This window comes from Kogia breviceps, chromosome 3 (assembly GCF_026419965.1).
Source record: "Kogia breviceps isolate mKogBre1 chromosome 3, mKogBre1 haplotype 1, whole genome shotgun sequence".
NCBI classification, from domain to species: domain Eukaryota; kingdom Metazoa; phylum Chordata; class Mammalia; order Artiodactyla; family Physeteridae; genus Kogia; species Kogia breviceps.
In genome coordinates, this window is record NC_081312.1 from 139,152,260 (window position 1) to 139,179,172 (window position 26,913).

At 48.6% G+C, this 26,913-nt stretch overlaps 1 protein-coding gene across 7 annotated transcripts in view; it reads right to left on the minus strand.

Moving 5' to 3' along the window:
- Positions 1–26,913, minus strand: part of TLN2 (talin 2) — a 463,505-nt gene that overhangs the window by 374,448 nt on the left and 62,144 nt on the right. For all 7 annotated transcript variants that reach the window (XM_067029739.1, XM_059058563.2, XM_067029737.1 and 4 more), the window contains exon 2: positions 2,658–2,747. The gene's annotated coding sequence lies outside the window, so the exon portion shown is untranslated. The remainder of the gene's footprint in view (positions 1–2,657; positions 2,748–26,913) is intronic.

Here is a 26,913-nt window from a genome sequence, read left to right on the forward strand (position 1 = left end):
GTTTACATGGGTGGGCCCACCCTACCACTCCAGTGGGGAGGGACGCGCACGGACCTAGTAACACAGCGATTGCAACACACGCCTAATAGTACGGTTCCTGCGTTGCCTAAAATGTGAGAATCAGAGGGCACACCTTGCCTCGGAAGCCTAGTTATATGGATTCAACTTAATTCTGCATCTGGTGAGTGGCTCAGTATATACACGCACTCAGCATATATATGAAACCAAAATCAAGGAACCTAATTCAAAACTTAAAACCCATAAAGCTCTAGAATTCTGTATCTGATACAGAGTAGACAAAATAACCCTGAGTAGAACAAGGTTATCTGGAAATGGTCAGATACAGGAATCCCATAAAGTAGCCAGAAAATGGTCTTCAAAAACAATGCCATCAACCTGACTCCTCACCTTCTGCCTCCAGCTGTGAACCATCAAGGACTAAGTTGTAGCCCTGACTCTCGGGGTCACAGGCAGCCATTGCAGGCCTCCTAGAGACCTGTCCCCAGGGAGGCTGGCAGAAGCCAGCGAGGGTGGGGCGAAAAGTCGGCCTCCAAAATGTACCCTTCTCTTCCCTGTTCATTTCTGCCCCCACAATGGCCAAGCTCCTCCTCTATCTCAAGGGAAGAAAGTGCTACAGAAGCAACATTTTAAAGCTGACACACAGGGAAGCGCCATACCCTGGGGTATGATGAGGGCAAGACAGAAGAAAAGTAACACAAATAATCAACAAACCACTCCTGCCACCAGTAGTAAAATCCTCTTTCTAGTCATGATCCAGGTGGTAAAAGCAAGAGGCGAAAAGCCCCTGCCCAAGGGCTGACAGACCAGGCCGGATCCTGAGCCTACTTGCTGTGCGACCCCAGGCAAGTTCACCACCCCCGACCTCAATCTTGTCCTCTGTAAAAAGGTGACTACCCGCCTCGTGAGCCATCGGGAGGGTTAAAGGCACCAGGCCATGTGCCAAGTGCTTTGCCCAAAACCTAGTATGTCGTAGGTGCCCCATAAATGGCCACTAGAACTATTAACTCGTGGAGAATCAATCTGGCTCCTTGTAAAAACTAAACATGACTTCTGAAAGGCTTGACTGCAGCAGTACAGCAGTGCTGAGCCGGCAACACCACACCTGCATCTCGAGAGAACACCCCAGGGGCCAATTCACCAGCTAGACTCAAGACGCCCCCTTTGGCAGCAGTGCCCCCTGCCAGCCCCTCAAACCCTCACCCTGCCTGCTCTTTCTGTGGTTCTCTGCTTCCAATATAGTCTCGCTTCTCAACAACCCACTTAAAGTGCTACGTTAGCCCAGCTGAGGCAGTCTGCTCTTAAAAACAAGAAACAGCCTCAGTATTTTCAGAAATGCTGACTTCAAAAAAGACACATTGTGGAGACCTCACAGGATTTCACCTAAAGAATCTGAAAAGCATCATATTTAAGGGAGGATTTCATTGACAACACCGCAACACACAATAACAAGGTACGAGCTCACAGACACTGGGGAGGGTAACAGGCACCCATACTCTCTGGTCAGGCTCGTATTTCAAACCACTCAGCCTCACACGGCTGAGGGAGATGGACCCACCAGACAAACTCCCGCCGGGTCTCTGGGGGCTTTACAGGCACACACCTCAGGCAGTTCGCCAAGAGTCACACTCGAGGACAAGTCTCATGGGCATCAGGATCCTTAGACCTTACTTCTCCAAGTGTGAGAAGTCAGGACCTTGACAGAAGCACAGACTCGCAGGCCCCACCCAGACCTACCCCATCAGGGTCTGCAGTTTCACTAGATGCCCAGGTGCCAGTGCTTGAGAGTATTTAGAACAAAGCAATCTACCCAGACAGGACTGTGATCATTTACTTAGGTTTTCACTTGGTCTTTTTCTTTCCTCATGGAAGTTTCATGAGAGCACAGACTGTGCCGACCTTAGCCACCGGCACACAGTAGATAATCAATATTTGTTGAACGAATGAACGGATGAATGGGTGGTCTACCGAGTGACTGAAGAGGCCTATCCTGTGTTAAGTGAAAAGAAAGGTGCAAGCAAGGGCCTGAGAGAGAAAGAGACAGAACACCTGGGGGTGGGGGGAAGGAGTCTATAACCAGGCGGTCAGAGGAGGCCCCTCTCTAAAAGGGGTTTGCAGACTTCCCTGGTAGCCTAGTGGTTAGGATTCCGGGCTTTCACCGTGGTGGCCCAGGTTCAATCCCGGGTCGGGGAAGATCCCGCAAGCCGCGTGGTGCAGCCAAAAAAATAAATAAATAATAAAATAAAAGGGGTTCGCACCAGGGGCAGTGTGAGGCTCAGGTGTGACGGATGAGGAGGAACACCCTGGAGAAGAGGATGTCAGCCGCTAGGATAAGCACCTGCACTTGCCACCATAAAGAGGCTCGGCCTGTAGGCCAGCGGGGATAGAGAATCAAGACTGGTAAGTTGGGCTCTGGTGGTGGAACAAAGCAGCTCTCAGGAGGCAGATTCAGAAGGCCCCTGACCATATGACCGTTGGGACAGAAAGTCTGTGTCTGGAGTCACAGCTGCCATCTCTAAGGCTCCTGAAGGTGGGCGTGCCAGAGGAGGTCTGCAGAGGTAGATGGTCCATCAGCTAGACTTTGTTCCCTAGCCACCACCCCTGCAGCCCTCCAAAGTTGAAACATGGAGATTACTCACTGTTTTCGCCAAGTCGATCCAGGAACTTGCGGGCAGCCGAACATCCAAGGGTCCAGGAGCCCAGTCCAGATGTTACCCTGCAGCAGCGCACTGGCAAAAAAGAGACAAATGACACGAGTCAGTGCAGGCGGCCACGTTAGTGGGGAAGCAACATTGTCCCAGCGTTGAATGACACCGACAGGCTTCAGATTCTAAAGAGAGCAGAAAAGGAAAACGCCACGTGGAGCCAGTGGTCTCAGAGCACTGTGCATTGACACAGATGGCAACTCCTCTGCCCACAATGTCGGGAGAAGCACCATGTCACCAGCAGCAGCTCCAGAACAGCCTCTCTGCAAAGCCCCCAGTGTGGAGTCCAGACATACGGCTGCAAAGCACCCTTGGAGATAATCAGGCCCAACCCCTCCCTTTACAGATGAGAAAAGCCAAGACTCAGAAAAGACAGGCCTTGTCCAAAATCAGCAGCATGTAATGGTGAGTCCAGGAAGGGAACTGTCAGAATCATGTCTATAAAGAGCTTAAGTTTACCTGTAAATTACCTTCCTTCAAGAAACTCAGGTTCTAAATAAATGTTATTCTTATTCATTCTGGCTCTTAACAGAGGAGAAGAGACAAATCTTAATCATTCCCCTAGTTCTCTCTCCCTAATCCCCGAGGACTTTGAAGAGCCAAACTGAAATTCCTGGTTTTCTTCAAAGACAAAAGAAAAAGAGAGAGAGAAAGAAAAACCTCAGGACTGTTCACATTTGAGTGTAAGAAGAAAAATCTAAAAACTGTGGAGAAAAACCTCAAGACCTAAAAATTCTGAATTTATGAGATATAAAAAGAACAGAACCAAAACAAAAGCACCTTTTCCATACATCAGGTTTACAGACCCAAGAGACCAGAACCCTCCAGGGAAATGCCTGGACACCACAAGGGGTGGGGGGGGGCCGGCTAAGACTTGTCATTGGTCATTTTGTTAAAATGAAATGGATGATCAAAATGCTGAGTCTTTAGAAAATGACCCTTCTGGTTATTATTTTTTTAACGAATCATCATCTAATTATATATTTAAGCCATAATCATGTAAATAGTTACCTCTTCCCCTGGGGTTCTAGTTCCAGCTGACCCTGACAAATCAATGCAGGCTTGGGCAGATCACACCTAACCTTGCATGTATGTCTTCCATCAACTCATCAATGAAAGAGCAGAGATGGAATAGGACTCAACTCTTCAGCTAGAGAATTCTGAAATTCCCCTACATTGCTGGAACAAGCTGAAAGTACCTCCCATTAAGTTAGCTTATACAAAGCGTAATTACTCGCCTACTTTGAAGAAGTGAATGTCAGTCATGATAAATTTAAATTGCCATCTCTTAGGAAGTAACTACAAAGTTGATGTAGCAATAGTCATATTCTGTTTCTAGGGAGTTTCCTTCAGCGGTGACAAATGTGCCCCCACCCGCGCTAAATGGGTATTTGGATCTGTTTCCCCAAAGGTCCATTATTATTTATAAGAGGGAAAGTTAGGGTTTCTTTTGCATGAAGTGGAATTTAGGCAGTGAGGTCATTTGTTTTGAAACTACAGCAACGATTCCAGTTTTTTTCCCCCATTTTAGCATTTCAGTTACTCTGGGTCAAGAGTAAAAGATGCAGATTTCAGAGAAAATGCAAAGCCTGCTAGGCCACCCACAGAATGGTCAAGGATTCTGCCCTGGGCAGTCCAGGGCACAACTTTCCCTTTCCAAAGTTAGGCATGCTCACATGTAAAAAGCCAGCACAGACTCGCTCACAGGCGGACTCACACACATTTCAAGGAATTTAACAGTCCCAGGATTCATTTTAAAATAAACAAAAAAACACAACCTACCATATTGGCCACATTTTTCCTTATCCTTACAGGGAAGGAGGGTCCATAAACCCCTCTGGAAATATGATGGACCCTCTCCCCCAGAAGAAGAACATAATAGATTCAGTTTCAGAGGGTTCAGAATCCCCTGAAATCTCTCTGTACCTCTGGTTAAGGACCCCGGCTTAATTAATATAAGGAGTCCCTTTTTATCTTTCTCTCTGAACTTTCTACAAGCCCTTGGTGAAGAGGATCGTGAGTGGCAATGCCACTTACAAAGAGATGCACAAGGGCAAGGACCAGCGAGAAAACTGGCTTCATGTAGCTCTTATGGTGGAGAGTATGACTCTGCAGCCAGCAATGTTAATAACTGTTCTAGAGCCCTAGGCTGCGCCTGGGAGCCTTCACCAGTTTCAACAGGGACCTTCCCAAAGCTGTGTTTGTGCTTGGTACTCAGCTTTTCAAGACGAAAAAAATATCAAACATCTGCATTGTTTAGGAACGCATACATAGGTACCAAGGCTCAGTTAAAATGAAAAATTGAGGGCTTCCCTGATGGCGCAGTGGTTGGGAGTCCGCCTGCCGATGCAGGAGACACGGGTTCGTGCCCTGGTTCGGGAAGATCCCACATGCCGCGGAGCAACTAAGCCCGTGAGCCATGGCCGCTAGGCCTGCGCGTCCAGAGCCTGCGCTCCGCAACGGGAGAGGCCACAACAGTGAGAGGCCCGCATACCGCAAAAAAAAAAAAAAAAAAAAAAAAAAAAAAAAAAAAAAAAAAAAAAAATGAAAAATTGAGATGCTTATCACAACTCTGAGGCGATGGGGGAGCGTCTAAGACATTTAAGATATTCGTAATGTTGATTTCTTAGCCTGGTTTGTTGGCTTCCCAGATGTTCAAACTATTCCCATACATTTCACATATTCTTCTCTATGTATGTCACAGAGTAAAGCAATCTTCCTTACAGAGAGATTCAGGTCAGTGACAAGGACCTCCAGGACTTGTCATCTCAAACCCAGCTCAAGACAGCAGTAAACTGTGCAGTGAGCCCAGTGCTTTTCTGAGGGCGGGGCCTGCCAGGGAATAGTTACCAGCTCTGGCCCCTGGGGCACCATCTATAAATACATCTTGTTTTTTAAAAAAAAAAAAGTTCACGCCCTGGGGCAGCCCTGTGTTCCGGGCTGAGGCTGCAAAGCTGGTGTTGGGTTTCTGTGAACTCATTGGTCTTTCCTCTTCCATGTTTGGCAGGCCTACTTCCTGGGGCACATTCTGTTACTGTGAACAATCTCAGTAAGTCTTCCTGAACTGCTAAGAAAGAAGCGAAGCCCCGACACGTGTGCAGAACTCAGAGGAACGTCTGGCCACCTCCTTCCTCAGCTGGATACAGAGGCCGGGGTGCCTTACATCTTCTCCTTCAGGTGCCTCATGACTCTACCCTCCTTGTGAGAACTCTGCTCATTCAGTGAGCGGTTGAGACATCCACTGGCCAGAAAATGAGGTGGACAGTGTATGGAGCCACGAGCAGTGCATCTCAGTTCCTAGCCCTTCCCGCACACTCCCCAATAGTATCTTGACCAAATAAGGAAAGTATGCTCCTTGCCTAATAATTTGGGCAAGAGCATGCCATTCCCAAAAGACCCTTTTCTGAGGTAATCTTACTAGCAGACAAAGCTATCATTTTTTAGTTACAATTGCCAAGCACTGACACCATGACATCAAACAGCATTTTAACCCGGTTTGGGAGAGCCTGCACCCATACACTGTGGAGGACGGACTCACAGTAGCATGTGCCTAAGAAAGGAAATACTGTAGTCCCTCATCTCTTGCTGTGTCTCTTCTGCCCCTCCCCTAATTCAAGTCTGCAATTTAAAAAGTGTGTGTGTAAATATGCACACGAGGACACACATGCATGCAAGCGCAACATTCTTTTTTTTTTTTTTTTTTTTTTTTTTTTTTTTTTTTTTTTGTGGTACTCAGGCCTCTCCCTGTTGTGGCCTCTCCCGTTGCGGAGCACAGGCTCCGGACGCGCAGGCTCAGCGGCCACGGCTCACGGGCCCAGCCGTTCCGTGGCATGTGGGATCCTCCCGGACCGGGGCACGAACCCGCGTCCCCTGCATCGGCAGGCGGACTCCCAACCACTGCGCCACCGGGGAAGCCCCCAACATTCTTGATAGACTCAAAACAATAGCTTACAGGGAAACTATTGCCCAGTGCTCAGGAAAAGTAAAGGCCAGCCAATTCCAGAAAAACAAAGGGTTTCAGCAACTAAAATGGGAACAAAATGATCTCATGCCCCTTTCCCACTGAGCCTGTGCCTAAGTGGGATCCTTCTCAAACCTGAAGCGCTCACTCACAGAGTCACTGTTTCCACCCTAGGGGAACCCATGGGAGGATGGCCGAGCCAGGAAACAGATTCCAGAGGTAGCTTTTTGATGTTTAACCCAGACAACCCGCAGACAGGGGCTCCTCAGCCAAGGAGGGGGCTGGAGCACTCGGGTGAGGCTCGAGACCTTATCCTCGGGGCATTAGTCACTACGTCCAACAGCTAGTTCCTCTCAATCAAGGGCCTGGGCCAGGAATGACAGTGGACCCTCCAATAACAGGCCGGCATCTCTGGGGCCCTAGAGTGGGCTTACACTTTCAGTCCTCACGATTCTCTCACACCTTGGAGAACACAGGCAGGAAAAGACCACACTCACAGGCCTCCTGCTGCCTCCCCCTATTATCACACCTGCTGCCCGGGCAGAAGTGGCATATGCAGACTAAAGGGACGGGTGAAAAGCGTGAGCGTGCTCTGGATTTACTACACACCAAGGCACTGTGCTAAGTGCTGGGAGAAGAAGAGAAGGAGGTGGTACCTTTTAAGGTCAAAAAAGTTCTGCAGACGCCCCCCACCCCCAAATACACCAGAGTTGTACTTCTGGTTCCCTTGGAGAGAGGAAAATATCAAGACATAAGTGCTCTTAAATCAATTTTTAATTCATCCCAAGAGCCCCTACGTGCATTTTGAAACACCAAAGAATAATTCCAAGGCATCATTAATTTACTCTATAGGCAAGTACTTGACACATAAGGATTAAGGATCCCTTGAATAACTTCCACAACACAATAAGCCTGTGTTCTGCTCTGAAGCGGTGCTGGGGTAAGGGTTGGGATGGAGTAAAAAAAAAAAAAGACACCAAAAAAACATCCCCAAACGTCTGCCATACTTAGAGACTATGCTGTTTGGAAGAAACTTTAGGTCACATATGAAGGTCGGAAATCTTTTTGGAACCAGCCAGAACCGGCATTGCCACACACAGCTGGGTGGTCTTCTCCAGCGCACAACCCCCAACCAGCGCCCCGTGCACAGCCCTCCAGCAGTTCCCTCTACAGGGACCCCACCCCTGCACTTTGCATTGAGTTCCAGATCATCTCGTCTCTGGTCTGTCTCAACCAGGAGCTCCATGAGGGCATGGGCTGCCCTCTCCTGCTGGCACCCCTAGCACCTTGCACAGGGCACCCAGGAGATTAATAGTAAGGAAACTGAGGGAAGAGGGAGAAAGATGATGTGTTAGAGAGGCCTCTTGTAGGTAACTAAGATAAACAATAATAGAGTTTGGGGAGGAGGATGAGTGGACCGTTCCCTCTGAGTCCAGCATAACTCAGTCATTTCACATTTGAGTTTGAAAACTCAGGACTGTAATAAAGACACAAGGAAAAACATTCGATAGTCTTCCCAGAGGCCCAGCCCACATGAGCAGCCCGGCTTCCCCTTCAATCAGTCTGACAGCAGCAGAGAGAACTAGACTGGAAGGCTCTCATTGTCCGCTTCCTCGTGCCTTCCTGCCCTGCTTGCAGAGCTGCTTTTCCACCTTTCTCCCTTCTCTGCTGTGCTCCAAGTTCTCCGCTGATTCCAGGATGCACTTCAAATCTCTTACCTTGGAAAGAGGTCCCGCACACTCAGACCACCTGACTCAGCTGCCGCCCAGAGACACCCCCAGCCCTGGAGCCACAAACCGGTCCCGAGAGTGAGTCTGGTGTCTGAGATTCTCCTCACCCCAACACATCCTGCCTTCTACTCACCCACTTTGGGGTCTGTCCCCAAGCCATTCCTTCCAGGAAAGCCCAACCTCCTCATCTTGATATCTATCTACCTCCCCCCAACACCCAATCACATGTCCCCAAGCCTCCAAGACGACCCCCCCTGAGCCTCCCAATCAAAATTAGCGTTTCCTTCCCCATACATGCCAGAGGCTGTTGTCTTGCTGTGAGACACCTCATAACCAGAGGGTTAGCTTCTGTGTACCTTTCACACTCCCTAGACGGGAGTTCCTAGGTAGGGAACAAAGATAAAGGTGGTGCAAACAGTGAAGACTCTTGGCAAATAGTCAAGACTCAGATATCTATGAAATGCCTATGCCTTAGTGTTAAGGATTCTTGTGGGTTTCAGGATGCCAATTCTAGAATCAAACCAAGCACACAAACAGCCTGAACGAGGGTCTTGGGGGTTGTTTGGGCATACTCCAGTAACTCAACTACTCAATCACATTAGGCCATAAGTTTAGGCTCTATTTCCCAAGGGCCAAACAACTAGACTTCCTCAGCAAACTCAAGTGTTCGTTCCTCTGGGACCTACCAAAAAAGCCTGCCCCTTCGAAATGCACAGGCCCACTGCTCTTTATAAATGACACGTCTTCTCGATAAGTAGCATTATTAAAGGAACTGAATTTATAAACTCACTCTCACGGCACAGATTTCTTTTGAGACAGATCAACCCACACACTTTTTCTTCTGAGTCACTGAATGTGTTATGTGGGTCTAGAATTTAGACAGTTCCCTAGGTCAGAAAATCCATTTGCTTGTGAACAGATAGAAATGGCAATTTTTTTTTTTTTTTTTAAATTTATTTTTGGCTGCGTTGGGTCTTCGTTGCTGCACGTGGGCTTTCTCTAGTTGCGGCAAGCAGGGGCTACTCTTTGTTGCGGTCCACAGGCTTCTCATCGTGGTGGCTTCTCTTGTTGAGGAGCACGGGCTCTAAGCGTTCGGGCTTCAGTAGTTGTGGCTCACGGGCTTAGTTGCTCCGCAGCATGTGGGATCTTCCCGGACCAGGCCTCGAACCCGTGTTCCCTGAATTGGCAGGCGGATTCTTAACCACTGCAACACCAGGTAAGTCCCAATGGCAATGTTCTTAATGCTGGTGTCAGATGAGAAGTCTGCTTACATGCTCCAAATAAAGCAGTATTTGACCCAGTTGAGAAGCCTCTGGAATCTTTTCCCCACCTAACACAAATGTTTCTCATTTGGTCCAAGCTCTGTTTCAATTACACGCCAAGAAAAGACAAAGAAAAACCCACTACCACCCACTCCTGCTTTCATGAAAACATTATAAATTATCCTTATTACGTCATATCGTAAAATGGCCTCGCATAAGGTAGTGTTGACAAATGGTTACAGGAGCCAAAGCTTTCTCAAGAACTGCTTTGTTCATAGGTGTTCTCCTGCTTGTCTGCCCTGCAGTGGCCTTTTTCCTTTCCAGAAAACTGACAGCATGGGGACATGGGTCCCGTCTGAAGCCTTTGACGTTCACTTTTAAAGGACTGTCATGAACATCAACACAAAAAAACAACTTCTGTGTAACATTAAATAATTTCAGCAACAAAAGTTGAATGAACAGAGTGACCTAATAGTCCAACTTAACCCAGCTAAGTCAATCCCAGCTGTGACAGGGGAGGTCAGTAGTTTTAATTTCTACCTAGAGCCCACAGGCCAACTCCCTTGTCACCATTCAGGTAGAGGCATTTCAAAGAAATTCAAACAGCATGCTATCTTCTCTGGCATATTTCGTAGATTAATTAAACTCTTAAGTGTTAAACTCTGAGGGTCCCACAACAGCACCAGACCCATCCTTTTTACAGTTTGGGTTATAGGCTCACACTCCAGAATGGAAGCCAAAGCTTTCCCATTTAAAGCAAAAAGGAAGGAAGGAAAATGTGAAGTACCTGAATTCTTAAAGGCTAGACAACCTTTATTATTATTGGCTTTTCTTCCCAAGGACCTCTCTGGTGATTAGTATGAACTTGCCCAAGATTCTACACCAAAGTTCTATCTTTTTTATTCCAACCAGAAATTTTAGGTGTAGAATGAACCTTGGAGATTCCTGGGCCCATGGCTTATCAAACTCTCCTGCCAGAATTCCACCAGACAGAAGAGGGTGGGCCACCAACACTGGGAAGCCATTCCCAGCAAGCATGAGATTGTGTTCATTTCGTTCAAGTTCTATATCCTAGCTTCAATTCTTACCATACAGATTTTCCACTTATTCAGTATGTGCATGCTAAGATACCTCGTCTTCCAAATTCCCGAGTAAAATTAAGGCTCCAGTAAGAGTCTTAGGTTTATCCTGGGGTTTCATACACCCAGGCTAAGTTCACCAACCTGCACTTCCCAGTGGCCCAGGAAATACGAATCGTGGCTCTGCCCTTCCTCTTGCAGATGAGGAGGAAACTGCTGCCCGAATATCTGATGACCTGATGAAGAGAGTCTGGGCAGCCCCAAGTACAGATCCCAGGTCTCCAACCTCTCGGTCTGGGACTCTTCACCTCTTTGCATCCAACGATCCATAGCCACCCAAAGCCAATCCTTAACTCATAAAGTCATGGTCCACTGTAAAATCTGCCCATACATCTGCTCTGTATTCACGCAGGTTTAATTAAGTTGGTAAGTGTTCTCTTCTGGGCTTACCCCAAGGTTCACAAAATGGAAGCCTGATTTTTCATGGGTTTCAGATTGCCAAAACCTCCTTGGCCTTTGGCATACTTTGACTTCTCGCCCACTCATAGGACATGTTGTCCCCATCCACACCCATTGGCTAAAATTAAAAGTACAAGCTGCTTAGTGAAGACAAGTCATTGGCGTTCAAAATCTAAAACGAGGGCTTCCCTGGTGGCACAGTGGTTAAGAATCCACCTGCTGATGCAGGGGACACGGGTTCGAGCCCTGGTCCAGGAAGATCCCACATGCTGCGGTGCAACGAAGCCCCTGCGCCACAACTACTGAGCTACTGAGCCTGCGCCCTAGAGCCTGCGAGCCACAACTACTGAGCCCCCGAGCCATAACTACCGAAGCCCACGTGCCTAGAGCCCGTGCTCCACAACAAGAGAAGCCACCGCAATAAGAAGCCTGCGCACTACAACAAAGAGTAGCCCCCGCTCACCGCAACCAGAGAAAAGCCCATCCACAGCAACGAAGACCCAATGCAGCCTAAAATAAAATAAATTTTTTTAAAAAATCTACAACGAAAACCAGATCAAATCTACTCAAGGGAAAAGTGTCATCCCAAACACAATGCAGTTCATTTCAGAACCATGCTGACCTCTTTCCTATAAATGGCCTTGGAGCCAGTGTTATCTACTGTCAGAGCTGGAGAAAACACTTTAGCTGTGTATTTCACATTTCAAAGCAAAAGGGGAAAGGGGCCATGCCAACATGAAAGTTGTATCTATGAATTCCAAGGAGCATCATATACATCTAAAGCAATGGTTCTCCACAGGGAGCAATTTTACCCCCTCAGGGGGACATTTGGGAGTATCTGGAGACACTTTGGGCTGTCACAATTTAAGCGGGAGGGTGTGGTGCTACTACTCTCTAGTGGGTAGAGGCCAGGGATGGGACTAAACACCCTATAATGCACAGGACAGCCCCCACACAAAGAATCACCCAGCCAAACTGTGAACGGTGCCGAGGTTGAGCACATGTACCTAAAATACAGAAGAATCCTAGGGCGAAGTCATGAGACCTGCTTCTTCCCCAGTGGGCTGCTTGGTGTGGACATAGCAGCTGAATTTCTGGCTCATTGTCACTAAACAAAGAGGTTGGCCTGTTTCAGAGACTCTGCAACCTCAACACTGGACTCAGGAGCCTTCCAGCACGGCAGCTCGCCAAGTCCGCAGCTAATGTCTCTCATCCTAACACGCTTGATCAGGGGCATTTCCCACCAGGCTTCTCTCAGGCCCGTGCACCACAACTACTGAGCCTGTGCTCTAGAACCCATGAGCCATAACTACTGAGCCCATGCACCACAACTACTGAAGCCCGCGCACCTAAAGCCTGTGCTCTGCAACAAGAAAAGCCACCGTAACGAGAAGCCCGCGCACCACAACGAAGAGTAGTCCCCGCTCGCCGCAACTAGAGAAAGCCCACGTGCAGCAACAAAGACCCAACACAGCCAAAAATAAATAAATTTAAAAATAAAAATAAAATTCTTTAATGAATAAAACCATTCTATTCAGTCAGTAAACTAAGGACAAACATGTAAGCTTCATTTTGAGTTCTATATTCAGCTTTGCAAAAATGCCTAAGCACAAAAGGGGAGAAAAAAGTTTTATCATAAAATTAAAAGCATGGCTGCAATTTCATTCAATGATTTAAAAGGTTTTTTTGCATTTTCATAATACTTGGCAACCATCAACCAGCCCACCACGCCAGCTTAAGTGGCGACTCAGTATTAAGTCATTGTTTTGTGAAGAGAGAAAACATGCGGCCACCTTCCTGTTCCCAAGACCATCTCTAGTGGCTCCAGCTGCATACACAACTCCCATGAAAGAGACCAGCTTAGCCAAGAGGCTGAGCCCCTCCACTCACAATCCAAAGGTATCTAAAATCACAGAATACAGGGGTTGTTTTACAAGTAAAATTCTCACTTTCGGGAAAATGAATATAACTTGTCTGACTGAGGGGCGAGGATTAACATCTTAAACTGCCTCCATGAGTTCATCTCTCTCTCTCTCAAAGAGGGCAAAAGAGTGAACCACTTGTCCAATCATGCTCCTTAGAAATTCCTTTGTGCTCAAAGCCAAGGATTCTCTAGATCCCAAGCTGGGACACAGTAGCTGGATTAATGGGAAAAGTGGGAGAAGACACCCAGACGAGAAAAGAGGGGACATGGAACTTCTAAGACTAAAAAGCAATGGCACACACCCCGGCTATAAAGCTGAAGGGTTTTGACACATTTCATTTGCCTCAAAAAACCAACAAACCAACACTCACAAGTTTCCCAGTACATCCATCACCCATAAAGCAAACGAGAAGAAATCCAAAAATCATTTAAGAGGAAAAACAAAAACTAGTGAAAACTCTACAGATGACAACAGAGGGTTAATGTCTCGGGGCAAGGCTTCCCCTCAGCAAGTACAAATCCAAAATAATAAAGATGCTGAAGGATTTAGTCATGAGCCCTCCCCTCGGCCACCAGAAGGAATGGCAAAAATGCAGAGTAAGCGCTGGAAGCCAGAACATTTCATTTTCTTTCTAACTGTGCAAAGAATTTGCATTTAAAATGAGCATTTCGTCAGAGCTTCCAGGAATGCTTGATATTTGGCTGCTAAGAAGAATAAAAGTGGTCCTGCAAAACACTAAATTTCTAATTATTTAATTGCAAATAAAGTATCTGGGTTCCCAGGTAGACTAAAGAACACTTGAAGCTAAGTACATCTTCCAAGCCAGGTGTAACTTAAAATATAGTCAAATACAGACAACTCTTAAAATATAGTCAGATATAGACAACTCTTAAAATACAGTCAAATCACATTACCAAAAAGTAACAAGGATAAAAAGTACCTTCCTGGTGACTAAACTCCCCATGAATCAAACCTTACTTTCTATATATTTTTACATTTACAAGGAAAGTAGTATCAAAGAAACAAAGGTTTGTATGAAAACTAAAGAAAAAACCATTAGGAAAGTGGAAGGCATTTTTTCTTGAGCAACTAAGTATTGAACGCCCACAGTGAGAACGATCGGGTGCCGGAGGAGGATCGAGGCAGCGGAGCCCAGTGGCAGGGAAAACCCATGAAAAGCCCCCCACCACCCCAGCCACGAAGGGGACCGCTATTACTCACAGGACCTGTAAATTAATAACCCTGGTTCTCAGCATCCATATCCAAAACACACAACTGAAATTTGATTTTTTTTTTTTTTTTTTTTTTTTAAAGAAAGGAAGGGTGGAAGGGAGGGATCCAGAGGGAACACCAGAGAGCACCTCACAATTCCTCCACCACCAGAGGAGGGGGTCAGATAAAGGGGATGTCAGTGGGTGGCTTTAGCCTCCTTCCATAGAACAGTTTTAAGTAGTTTATTAAATGCAGAAGGGGCTTTTATCTTCTTTACTCACTAACAATATTGGAGGGTGGAAAGAAACACTAGAAAAATATTAATACAAGCTCATAAAAGGGTTACCAGAGCCATGGGGCTGGGGGGAAGGTAAGAGCACCCTGTTCTGAAGGGGAATAAATACTCCAATGAGCCACGGGGCTCTTGTGGTCACAGCCATGAGCCGAACTGAACAACACAAAGGGAATTCTTGGGAGTCTGAAGCTGTTGCGCACGTCTCCTTCCACATCCTCCTCCTTGTGTGGGGGGCTGCTCTGCGGTCAGGATAGCTTTTCACCAGGGCTAGATTTCCTAACAAGGGCATTTTAATTAAAGATGAGACACAAGGCAATGCAACAGGGAAAGAGCAATCAGCAGGGGAGGCTGTCCAGCCTGCAGCCTCCGTGTGGTTCCCATTCCCACCAGGGCCTCGTACCAAGCTGGCTTCATATTTGATCATCCTGGACCTGGCCAGGAGGCCTGCACCAGCTGGCGAGAGCCACACCCACAGCTCAGGGCCATTGCCTGCGGCTGGCTCTCTCATTATGCAGCCTACTGCAGTACCCCACTCTTCTCCCGAAAACAGAGTGTCCCCTGTGGCTAAGCAGACTTCTCCAGCATCCCCGACAGGTGATACCTCTATCATCCATGCCTGGCAAACTCCCAGGCTGGGAATCTGGATCATGAGGATCCAGGAAGATGAGTCACTGGCTCAACACCAGGAACCCAACAGGTAGTGCTGGTTTCCAAAACAGACAGCCCTAACAACTCATGGAGTAACCAGCCGACTCCATGGCTTCCCTTAACTGGACTGCCCACGGGCCTTTCAGACTGAGGCCAAGGGCCAGCTGTGGACACTTGATGCATGCCACCCGTCCCTCTCCTGGGGGCTTCTGTGAAACCAAACACCCAGCCCTCCTTCTCCTCCTCCTCCTAACTCCTACAAAGAGTGTCCCAGGCCATTACCTCATCAGCTTGGATACGGTCTAGCTAACATTTGGACTTCTCTGTGCTGACCAGGCCATTCTTTTTTTTTTTTTTTTTTTTTTTTGCGGTATGCGGGCCTCTCACTGTTGTGGCCTCTCCCGTTGCGGAGCACAGGCTCCGGACGCGCAGGCTCAGCGGCCATGGCTCACGGGCTTAGTTGCTCCGCGGCATGTGGGATCTTCCCGGACCAGGGCACGAACCCGTGTCTCCTGCATCGGCAGGCGGACTCTCAACCACTGCGCCACCAGGGAAGCCCTGACCAGGCCATTCTTGAGCCAGCAGTAATCTCTCTCGGAGCTTTTACTTGTGTTCTTCCCTCTGCATGGAGGATCCTGGCCCAGTGGCTCACCTGGCTGGCAAACTTTCATCCCTCAAGTCTCAGCTTAAATGTCACCTCTCTAGAGACTCATCCAAAATAACGACCTCCCACCCCCCGGCTCTCCCCTTACTAGGCCTGCTCCTCTTGCCCCCAGCTGTCGGTCTAGGACTGGTGCAGGGCTTGGCCCACAGTGGACTCCCAGGCACAATTTACTCCATGATTGAACGCCCTGGGAAATGTAAATCAAAACCACATCTGAACTCTCACTCCTCAGAAGAAATCCATCCGTGTCAAAATGCACGTACCAGAATATTCATTTCGGCTTGTTTTTATAAGAGCCAGAATCTCAAAACTACCGAAATGTCCGTGAACAGAAGGACAGACGCTCTGAATAAAAGGAATAAATACTAGACAACACTAGGGATGATAGGCCTGCAACTCACATGACAGCCTGGAAGCATCTCACAACCATCGCGCTGAACAAGAGCAACCAGAAACAAGGACACACTTGCAGATTCCGTTTATAGAAAGTTCAAAGACAGGAAAAGTCAAGTCGGCATAGTGACTGCAAGGAGGAGGTGAGGTCACCGTCAGGGGCACCTGGGATGCTGGCTCCATTCTTTCCAGATCTGGATGCAGGTTACACAGGTGTGCTCAGTTTATGAAAATTCATCAAGTTGTACCTTTATGATTTGTGTACTTCTCTGTTCTATTTCAAGGAAAGTTCATCAAGATAACATCTGAAATAAACATGGGATTTTTTTCTTAAAAGAGCCAACTAAAGACTGTTCTGTCACAAGGCCCAGCATCCTATACCCGGCCTTCCTCAGACGGGATGCTATGGGCATGCAACACCAGCCCCCTCTACACACACCTGGCATGTTGTCCTGCTGCCATGTGAATGCATCTAAGCCTTCTGAGGCTCAAACCCACCAGGACACACTGCTATCTGCTACAATATTCTCCCTCCTCGTAGTTCCAGAAATGCAAGACTGGGCCCTAATATTAGTGACTTTAGATGGAAACAGGTGACAGGAATCACCGCCTGCACAGACTGAATTTTTTTTTTAATTTTTTCTTTTTGGCTGCATTGGGTCCTCACTGCTGTGCTCGGGCTTCTCCCTAGTTACGGTAAGCGGGGACTACTCTTTGCTACGGTGCACGGGCTTCTCATTGCGATGGCTTCTCTTGTTGCGGAGCACAGGCCCTAGAGCACATGGGCTTCGGCAGTTGTGGTTCGCAGGCTCCAGAGCGCAGGCTCAAGTAGTTGTGGTGCCACAGGCTTAGTTGCTCCATGGCATGTGGGATCTTCCCGGACCAGGGATTGAACCCGTGTCCCCTGCACTGGCAGGCGGATTCTTAACCACTCTGCCACCAGGGAAGTCCCAGACTGAATGCTTGTGTCCCTCCCCAAAATCTGTATGTTCTAATCCTAACCCCCCCCACTGCAGTGTGATGGTATCAGGAGGTAGGGCATTTGGGAGGTGGTTAGGTCATGAAGATGGAGCCCTTGTGAATGGGATTAGCGGCCTTATAAAAGGGGCCCCAGAGAGCTCCCTAGCTCCTTCTACCATATGAGGATTCAGCAAGAAGACAGCCATCTGTCTATGAACCAAGAAGTGGCTCTCACCAGACACTGAATCTGTTGGCACCTTGATCTTAGACTTCCCAGCCTCCAGAACAGTGACACAAATTTCTGTTGTTTATGAGCCACCCAGTCTTTGCTATTGTTAGAGCAGTCCAAATGGACTAAGACACATTCCCCGACAATTACAGCATGTGGGCTGCACGTGAGGCCACAATTCTGCTCAAAACCCAATGACCTGAGGCCCTGGGTGACACCAGAAGAACAACAAACGTGGGTCACCTGCTGTCTTTCTAGTAATTTTCTCCTTTTAAAGTGTTTCATGAAAATTGATCATTCGAGGGAAACGCCCCTCAGGCAGGAAAAGAAACACCAATGAGTAACAAAGCAGTCGCCTCCAGGCTCAGTCCAAAGCTTAGGAGGGAAACAGCTAAATGGACCCAGGCCAACTATGATCAGGAGGACACACGGCTAGGACAGGATCAGAGGGAGGACAAGAGACAACTGAGCCCACCCAGGACATCTACTGAGACTCAACCTGCAGTCAGTGACAGGTCTCCATATTCAAGGGCCCAAACCACAAATGTTAGTCGGATCATGGTCCTACCGCCAACAGCAAAACAGTTCACACTCTACTTGTCTGGCATATGTGTGCACATTCACTCATACACATCCACACATGCGCACACACACCCCCGCCTCAACCCGAATAAACTCCCCTATGCTGAAAATTAATCTCACCAGATATTCCAGGCTTGAGGAATAGTGTACAGGTATACAGTTACTGATTTATAAAATACTTCCCCCTTTTGAATGAAGTACATTCCTATTTTGTCATCCTATCTGTGTGCCTGCTCTGGAACAGATCAATTGATCTCCATTTTAACTTCTTTTTTTTTTTTTTTTTTTTTTTAAACCAGACCCACTGGTTTCCAAACGTAGCCTGTGCCATGTGAATGAGCTGACCCCTGGGATGGGGGTTTCACTACCACAGCCCCGGCTCAGGTCCACTTGTCACTCAGAAGTTGGAGTGGGTGAGGGGGGCAGTAAGAAACCACCTAGCTGAGTAGATCCAGGCATGAGACAGGACCCCTTGACCCTGCATCAAACTCACCTTTCTTCATCGTGTGGAACCCCTCCCCCACCTGGAGGTTTGCGAGCCGCTCCAGGAATGGTACAGACGACCCAGGACCAGCCAGACACGGCTCTTTATTGACAATGAATCCGTGTCCCATTTCTCATTAGGCCCAGCTCAGAAGGAGAAATCAGAATCACAGGAGGACCCAGGGCCCCAAGGTGACAGGGACTGCAAACTTGCCAGTTCTACTTCCCATCTTAAGGAATGAGGGGAGGCGTGGAAAGAAAGGGGAAGGAGGCCCAGGCACGAGAGCAAGCTTTGTCCCCCATCGCCGTCCCCACAGGAGCCCTCGCCCAGCGGTGATGCCAGCAGAGTCACAACAGAGCTGGTCCGGGAGCTGTCGGGAATAAAGACCCCATCGTTGCCTCCTGTGAGGTTTCCAAAGCCCAAGAAACAGAAGCTAAGGCCCGACAAGTGTCAGGGAGGAGCAGCGGGTCTGACCTGTCTCGTCACCATCATCTGAGGAAACATGTTACCAGGCGTCTGGCAAACCTACCTCCCCATGACAGCTCTTTACACCAGGACAGGTAGCTCAAGTCATGACAGGCCATGTGAAAGCACAGAACAACAGGGACTCTGTCCTGGGTGGGCAGAGCAGGAGGTGACAAATGAGAGACAGGCTAAAGGCGAGCAGAGAAGGGGGCCCAGTGGGATTTGGCCACCCTCCCTGCAACCCACCCAGGGCTCCTCCACCTGGTAACTGGCCCCCACAAGAGGTGCAGTCAAGCATTTACCTTTGCCTGTTCCCACACACCTTCCCTTTGTCAAGTCCCTCAAGCTTGCCATGGCCTTACCAGCTAGAGATGGCAAAAGAACCAACACACACCAGCCAGCTTCCTGCCCCTCCAGATCCCCTACCCCTCAGTCCCAGCGGGATCCCTCCCTGGGCAGGGCCAACTCTCCCAAGGAAGCAGGTCATTTGGAAAGGCTAGTCTACCAGTAAGGCTGGACACCCGAGTAAGATGGGGCCCAGCTCCCCTGAACAGTGATCCACCTCTGTCTTAAAGAATTTGCAGCTCAAAAGTTCCCTGGAAACCCCAATGTGATCCCCCTTTACTAAGGGTAGACAGCACATGGGCAACCTAAGCAGCGTGTCAAACACTCACAGGTTTTAAGACTGACTTCATAAGCATGATGTCCTATTGTCAAATCCTCTCCTGCCCAAACCCCCATCCCATAGCCTAATGCTAGGAGGCCAAGGAGCCCTGTATGCCTTTCTTTCCTGCCAGAGGGCAGCAGGAAGAGACAGAGCTAGGGAGAACCTGGGCAGTGAGAGCCTGTTCCAGACAGTACCCTGGGGCAATGCCAAGCCCCAGGAACAGAAATGGCCATATGTGTCTATACTTCCAGTCTCCCAGGGAGATCAGAGCCTCTGAAAACATGCTATGTGATAAACCCTCGTACCCATCCCCAACCACTGGGAATCTAAAATTAGCCTGAAAAAGCATGCACTCAGCACCACCACCCCACCCCAGCCACTGCACCTGATAAGTGTCGCTACCCCCCCTCTGGCAATGACTTGTCTCGGGGAGTGCTATAAATACCACCTAAGCCGACCTGATGTGAATTATGAATACCAGGAATAGTTTCAGGGTTTCCAGGCACTGGCTATGTGACAGGGGTGTCAGATTCAAAGTCGCCTGTGCGAGACGCAGACCCAGAGGACACAATACCCTGCCTTCTAAACCACGAGGAGGATCCCCCCCCCCCCAGCAGAGCCACTCCCGTGTGGCTGACACCACTGCTGCCACCACCACTCTAGAAATCCGATGAGATGCTCTTCACCTCTTGTCAAATGGCTCGGAAGTATGAGACTAGGGGAACATAAGTAGTTTGAAGTCATAGATAAAGACAAGTAGGGTTTCAGCCTTCTTACGTATTTAAATCTCACTCAGAGCCTTTAAGAAATGAAGTCCTTGGAAACAAAAGACTGGAGGGGAAGCAGGTATTGACTGGATGACCCTAGGTGGTTACTGTCTCCCTGCACCTGGCATCCAGAGGATGCTTAGTACATGTCTGTGGAACGACCTTCAGTGTGGGGGCTTTCAGGCTTTCAGGGGTTCCCAACTGCAGAATCCTACCCCCCAGGAGCTGGGCTGCCTGCACTGGCACAGATAAGGGAGCTTGCCAAAGAGCAGAAAGCCAGCCAGGACACTGGACTGGGTGAGAGATCAAGCCCTCGGCACGGGGAGCAGGTAAGGGGAAGGGACTGAGCTGGGAGGATAGAAGCCCAGGGAGGTAGATACACATACACACAGGAAACAGGAGTGATGGTCCAGAAGGGAAAGGCGGTGTTGAGAGAGGAAAGGGAGAGAGGGTGTTAAAACAGAAGGAGAATAAACAGCAAAATGTGAAGGGCAGCCCAGGATGTGAGAATTGGCCCCCAAAGGGTTGGTGGAGGTCTTCCAGAAGGGTGTTCTGCTCAGTGGTAGCTGTGGAAGTTCGGGATCAGGGGCAAGAGGTATAGGTTATTCTTTTCTAAAGTCTGCCAACTGACATCGAACTTGTCACTCTAGTGGTGAAAAGAAAAGTAATCACACGCCATCAGTTGACAGCTCCAGCCTTTTAACCACCTTTGTGTTACCCCTCTTAGCTCCTGCCATCCCTCCCATCCAGGATGCCCTCCCACCTGCTTTCCAACATCTTACAGAACTTTCAAGGCTCAGCTGAGGCTGCACCCCCAGGAACCCTTCTAAGCTCCCCAGCCCCCCAATCGCCTCCACTCCCTGTTGGGTACCACTCTCCTGATCTACAAATGGCAGTGACTGTGTGTCCCCCTCTCATCACAAACTCCTGAAGGCAGAGTCAAGGTCTCACTGCTTCCATATTTCTCTCAGCAGGTGCCATAATCCTTTGCCCATGAGAGACCCTCCAAAAAGAACAGTAAATAAGACTGTTTTCTTTAAAACCAGTTCTTTTTTCTCCCTCCTTCGATCGATCCTTTGTGCTTAGTAACAGACATAACTGCTCACACACCGTTCTGATGGCAAATATTTCCCCAGCATGTTTGATTCTGTCAGCCTCTCTGGAAGAACAGAGGCGGGCAATGAATCTATGGGGGGGTGGAGGGAGAGAAGACAAGATGCTAGAGTTTCTCTCTTCTCTTTCCCAAGCCCCCCACCCCATCCCACATGGTCAGAGGAAGCCAGGGCCTTGGGAAGAATGCTCTGGAAGCATCTCTTCAAACCTTTATCCCAAGGAGTTCAGTCCTTACTAGGCTACCCCAGGTCATTCTTTCTCTGAAGGGCTGAAATAAAGGAAGTCAGCTTTCCAGAGCCTGAGCTAAACTAAAGACCTGGATTTAAATGATCAGAACAAAACCCCCTTCCTGCCCAAGCCCTGCCCTCCCAGGGTCAAGATGAGGTCCCACGGAAGTGAGCCAGGAGGAGCCAGTGGGCCAGATACAGCACCCAGCATTTGAAGCACTTGCCCTGAGCTGCCAGGGGCCCCAACCCTAACCACCAGACCTAAAAGTGATCCCATATCCCATGAAGGTATCCCCACCTGGGGTCCCCAAGTTCCCACCCAGGCTCCTGGCCAAAGAACCAGCAGCCCTGCAGGAGACAAGCACCCCCTCCAGGTGCCACTATAACCCCAGCTAACCACACTCCTCCAATAAGCCTAGAAGCTGCAAGTACAGCGGGACTTCCCTGGTGGCACAGTGGTTAAGAATCCGCCTGCCAGTGCAGGGGACATGGATTCGAGCCCTGGTCCAGGAAGATCGCACATGCCACGGAGCAACTAAGCCCGTGCACCACAACTACTGAGCCTGTGCTCTAGAGCCCGCGAGCCACAACTACTGAGCCCACGTGCCACAACTACTGAAGCCGGCGCGCCTAGGGCCCATGCTCTGCAACAAGAGAAGCCACCACAATGAGAAGCCCGCGCACCACAAGGAAGAGTAGCCCCCACTCGCCAAAACGAGAGAAAAGTCCGTACACAGCAACGAAGACCCAACACAGCCAAAAATAAATAAATAAAATAAAACATTTAAAAGTGGAAGCATTTTTTTTTAAAAAGAAAGAAAATGTCAAGGCCTGGTCTCCCCCATGTGTGAGCGCAGCAGTTGAACCCCATTCTTGGGATCCCAGAGGCCTCCCTTGGGCACCAACATTTGCTTGACGACTGCTCTATAAACTGACATCAGTGGAAAGGAAACATCCGGACTACAATCACAGTAGAGTCATCGACTATGGCGTAGCCCCTCGGGAAATAAAAGGCGAAAATGAGCCACAAATTGCTAGGGTTTCTAAACCCCAAAATGAAGAGCACATGCCTTTGCATTGAACAAAGTTATCATGTACCCCGTGTCCTGGAAGTCTCAGGAGGCCTCTTCGGCAGGCAGCCCCCTCAGCTCGCCCATGAGGCCTGTGATTACACCTGGGGAAGGGCCTGGCCCCATGGAGAATAGCACCAAACACTGATTTTCTCCACCTACCCACCAGCAGCTCAGGAAGGGCTGTTTGTAGACCCTGAAAAACTATCATCTTCTGTCCTCCAAAACACCGGCGAGAAAGCAAACCAGCCCCAGGAATCTAAATCCCAGAGGGAGGGGATAAGGGCAAACAGCCACACAGAAAACATGGAGAAGGAAGGATTCAGTGCCAGCCTGATTTAGAGCAGTCAGCATCAGTTGCATTTTTGTTGAATTCTTACACAGAAGGAGGACTCCAAGTACCGCCAAAGAGAAGCAACCTGAGGACAGTTGACTGTTAAACAGGGAGGGACAAGAGGGGAGCCTAGAGTCAAGTTTCCATTTTTCACACTATATAAAACCACCTCTCCACAGCTGGCTCCATCCATCAGCAAGGGAAACCACAGCCCAGGACAGGCATGCAGCGGGCCCTGGAAAATCCCTCAGACACACTCTCCCTGGATCCCTGCAAACTGTCAGGTATCCTAACACCTGCACAGGAATAATAAACAACCATAGATAAGAGCTCCTACTTTTGGCACCTGCCATGCAGAGGTCGTATTTTGATCAGCAACAGGTACCTTCTGCCTCTTTACCTACAGACAGAATAGACAGGAGCCTATGCTATTACTATAAAAATCCTACTTTGAGGATTCAAATTTCTAATATTCTATCAAAAGTAAGTTGCCAATGCCAAACCACTTCTGCCCTCCCATCAAATCGGCCCATCTCCTGAGATCTTCCTACCCAACTATCTGGCCTTTTACCCAAGAACCACTTTGTGTTCAGCTAACAAAAATGCAGGATACTTGGTTAAATGTGAATTGCAGGGAAACCACAAATAATTCCTTAACACAAGTATGTCCCATGCAACATTCATGACAGAGTACTAATAAAATTATTCACTGTTTATCTGAGACATAAATTCAACTTAGCAGCCTGTATTGTACCTGGCAACCCTAGTTCAACATTCTAGAGAAAACGCTGAAGCCTGAGAACAGCTGGAAACAAACGCTGGGAGCTCCCAGCTGTCGGCTCATTCCACAAAGAGGATTAGCTGAAGCGGTACACTGGCCTTGCCACTCCGGACAACAAGGAAAAGCCGGGGGGGGGCGGGGGGACGGGCGGGGAGACATCTCTACAGGAGAGACAAGTCAAGACCATTCTCCTCTACTGACAGGACTTACTGAAAATAACAACATAGAAAAATGGGAACTTAAAACACTCAAGTCAGACACAAAAGGACATTTTATAATTCTACTTATGAGGTACATAGATCCGTAGAGACAGGAAGTAGAATGGTGGTTGCCAGGGGCTAAGGGGAGGGTGGGAGAAGGAGGAGCTACTGTTTAATGGGTACAGAGTTCCAGTTTGATGAAAAAGTTCTGGAGATGGATAGCGGTGATGGTTGTGTGACTACATGAACGTACTTGCTGCCGCTGAACTGTACATTTAAATGTTATGTACATTTTACAACTTTTTTTTTTTAACTAGTCAGTTTTCTCCTTGTTTCCAGTTGAGCTAGGTTTTTCCCTCCTTTATGTCTAATTCATCTCTAACTTCATGGAATAGGTATTCGCTGCTAAGAATCTCACAGTGTATGAGGAAACAACATCAGCCAGACACGGATGAAAATCAAGACTGGAGGGAATGCTGTGTCCTTACACCCATGTGGTCCCGTCTACCCAGGCCTCCCAAGTCCCTGCAGACTTGTCCTTCCCCCTCTGTGTTCTGTGGGCCTTGTCATCATCCTACACTCAGCCTTCAACAGGCTCTAGAAACCTTCCAGGAACAGAACTCAAGAGAGTCAAGAAAGCCTATCTCCACGGGCACCAGGGAGGCCTCTGGGCTGGTGGAAGCGGGGGATTTAGGCCTCACACCGTCTCTGCAGTTGGAACACTTCTCTTCTCTGAGACAGCAACCAGTCCCGGGGCCCTGAACTCGCCTTCAGGTGAATGAAAAAGCCAAACAATGTGTGAAAGCCAAGGAAGAGAGAAAAACCAAATTTGATTCCTTTGAGAAAGGGTTCTCTCCCATCCGCTCACACAGTGATGTCACACACGCATGCATCTCGACTCCGGAGGCTCCAGACCAGGGGTCACTTCAAACAACCACCTGGTGTAAAGTTGCAGGTCACCTGCCTTGGAGAGGTTAGACAAAGAGATTCGGCGACTTCATTAATGGCTCTGACATGTACAGTTAAAAAATAAAACCCTGGCCTTCCCTGGTGGCATATTGGTTGAGAGTCCGCCTGCCGATGCAAGGGACATGGGTTCATGCCCCGGTCCGGGAAGATCCCACATGCCGCAGAGCGGCTGGGCCCGTGAGCCATGGCCACTGGGCCTGCGCGTCTGGAGCCTGTGCTCCGCAATGGGAGAGGCCCACGTACTGGAAAAAAAAAAAAAAAAAAAAAGTAAAACCCAGACAGTCCAGTGCTAGAAAGTATTCTTGAAGCCCACAAACCTATGAAAGGGTCCAAAGGTCGGCTGGAGACAGCAGGGAGGCTCCCTCGCTCAGCCCTGGTCAGGCCCCGGCCCAGTCATCAGGGCTGTGTAGACTCTTCCCCCCAGGAACCCGGATTCTCTCCAGCTCTTACTCGCCCCATCTGACCCTGAGCTGGCCAGACGGCTAAGCAGCCACACCGACCCCTCACACCGCACACCAGACTCAGGGCAGACAGAGGCACACACGGGTGGGTTTGAAGCAGGGGTTCTCTTACCTACCTGAGCCTCGGAATCACACCAGGGATTCCCGCTCTACCCCACCCCATCTCGATTCCACTCTCCACCTACTGCAGGGCCCAGGGATCACCAGGTTTGACAAGTACCCCAGGCAATTCCAAAGGAAGGGAATCCTCAGACCACACACAAAACACAGAGGCAAGATTTGAGCTTTAAAAAAAAAATGTTAGGAGGACCATATAATGATACATGAGAATGCTCACAATACAATGTTAGGTGGGAAAAAAAAAAGCTGAACACCCAACTTCATATCCTGGGGGTGTAAGTTGAATATTTATATACATATTAAACTTGTTCCCAAGTGAACTAAGGAATAATAAGTCTTTCTTCTATAAAGATAGTGATTTTGAGATACCATCAACTTCTGAATCTGCCTGCTAACTCAGCTGTGCTCATAATATTCCCGTGCCCCTGAGCGATGCCAGTTTCCTGTCTCCTTGCCATCTGAGAGTAGGATCTGGATTCGAAGGGAAGAGAGTCGTTAGTTGGGAGAAGAGGGTTCCAGGCCAGGGGTCTTTTCGGATTCAGAGCTGAAGGGTGAGAGCTCCAAAGACACCCTGAGAAATCTGCTGGGAAGCTGCCTGGCCAGAGCAGAGATTCTGCAGGAGAAAGTAGAAAATAACATTAGAAAGGTGAGTTGGGGTCCAGCTACAGATGGAACTGGGGCCACTTGAGCAGCACTTGAGCCGCAAGACACAATTAACTGTGCGGGAGAACCTGACAGGGAATCCAAATCCTTTTACAACCAGGACAGGGAAGAAACGGCAAGAAGGAAATGAGGGGGTTGCGGGGGAGGGCAGCAGTGATAAAATCAGAAAATACAGACGGACAATCATCCAACTACACACCTTTGACTATGAATATTAAGCCTGGAAACTTTCTCTTGTCCTTACTATGCGTAACTGTGACAGAGGTTCTTTTTCTCTTTGTTTTTTGAAGGCAACTGGGACTGGTCCTGATATAGCAGCAACTGTGATTTCTCAACTCCCCTACTTTCCGCCAGCTCACCTGCTATTCAAGCATCTACCTCAGCTCCTGGAAGGGGAGGGAGCAGTGAAAAGGAAGATGCCAGCATCAGGACCAAACTCTGGCACAGACCATCCTTCAGAAGCAAAGGAT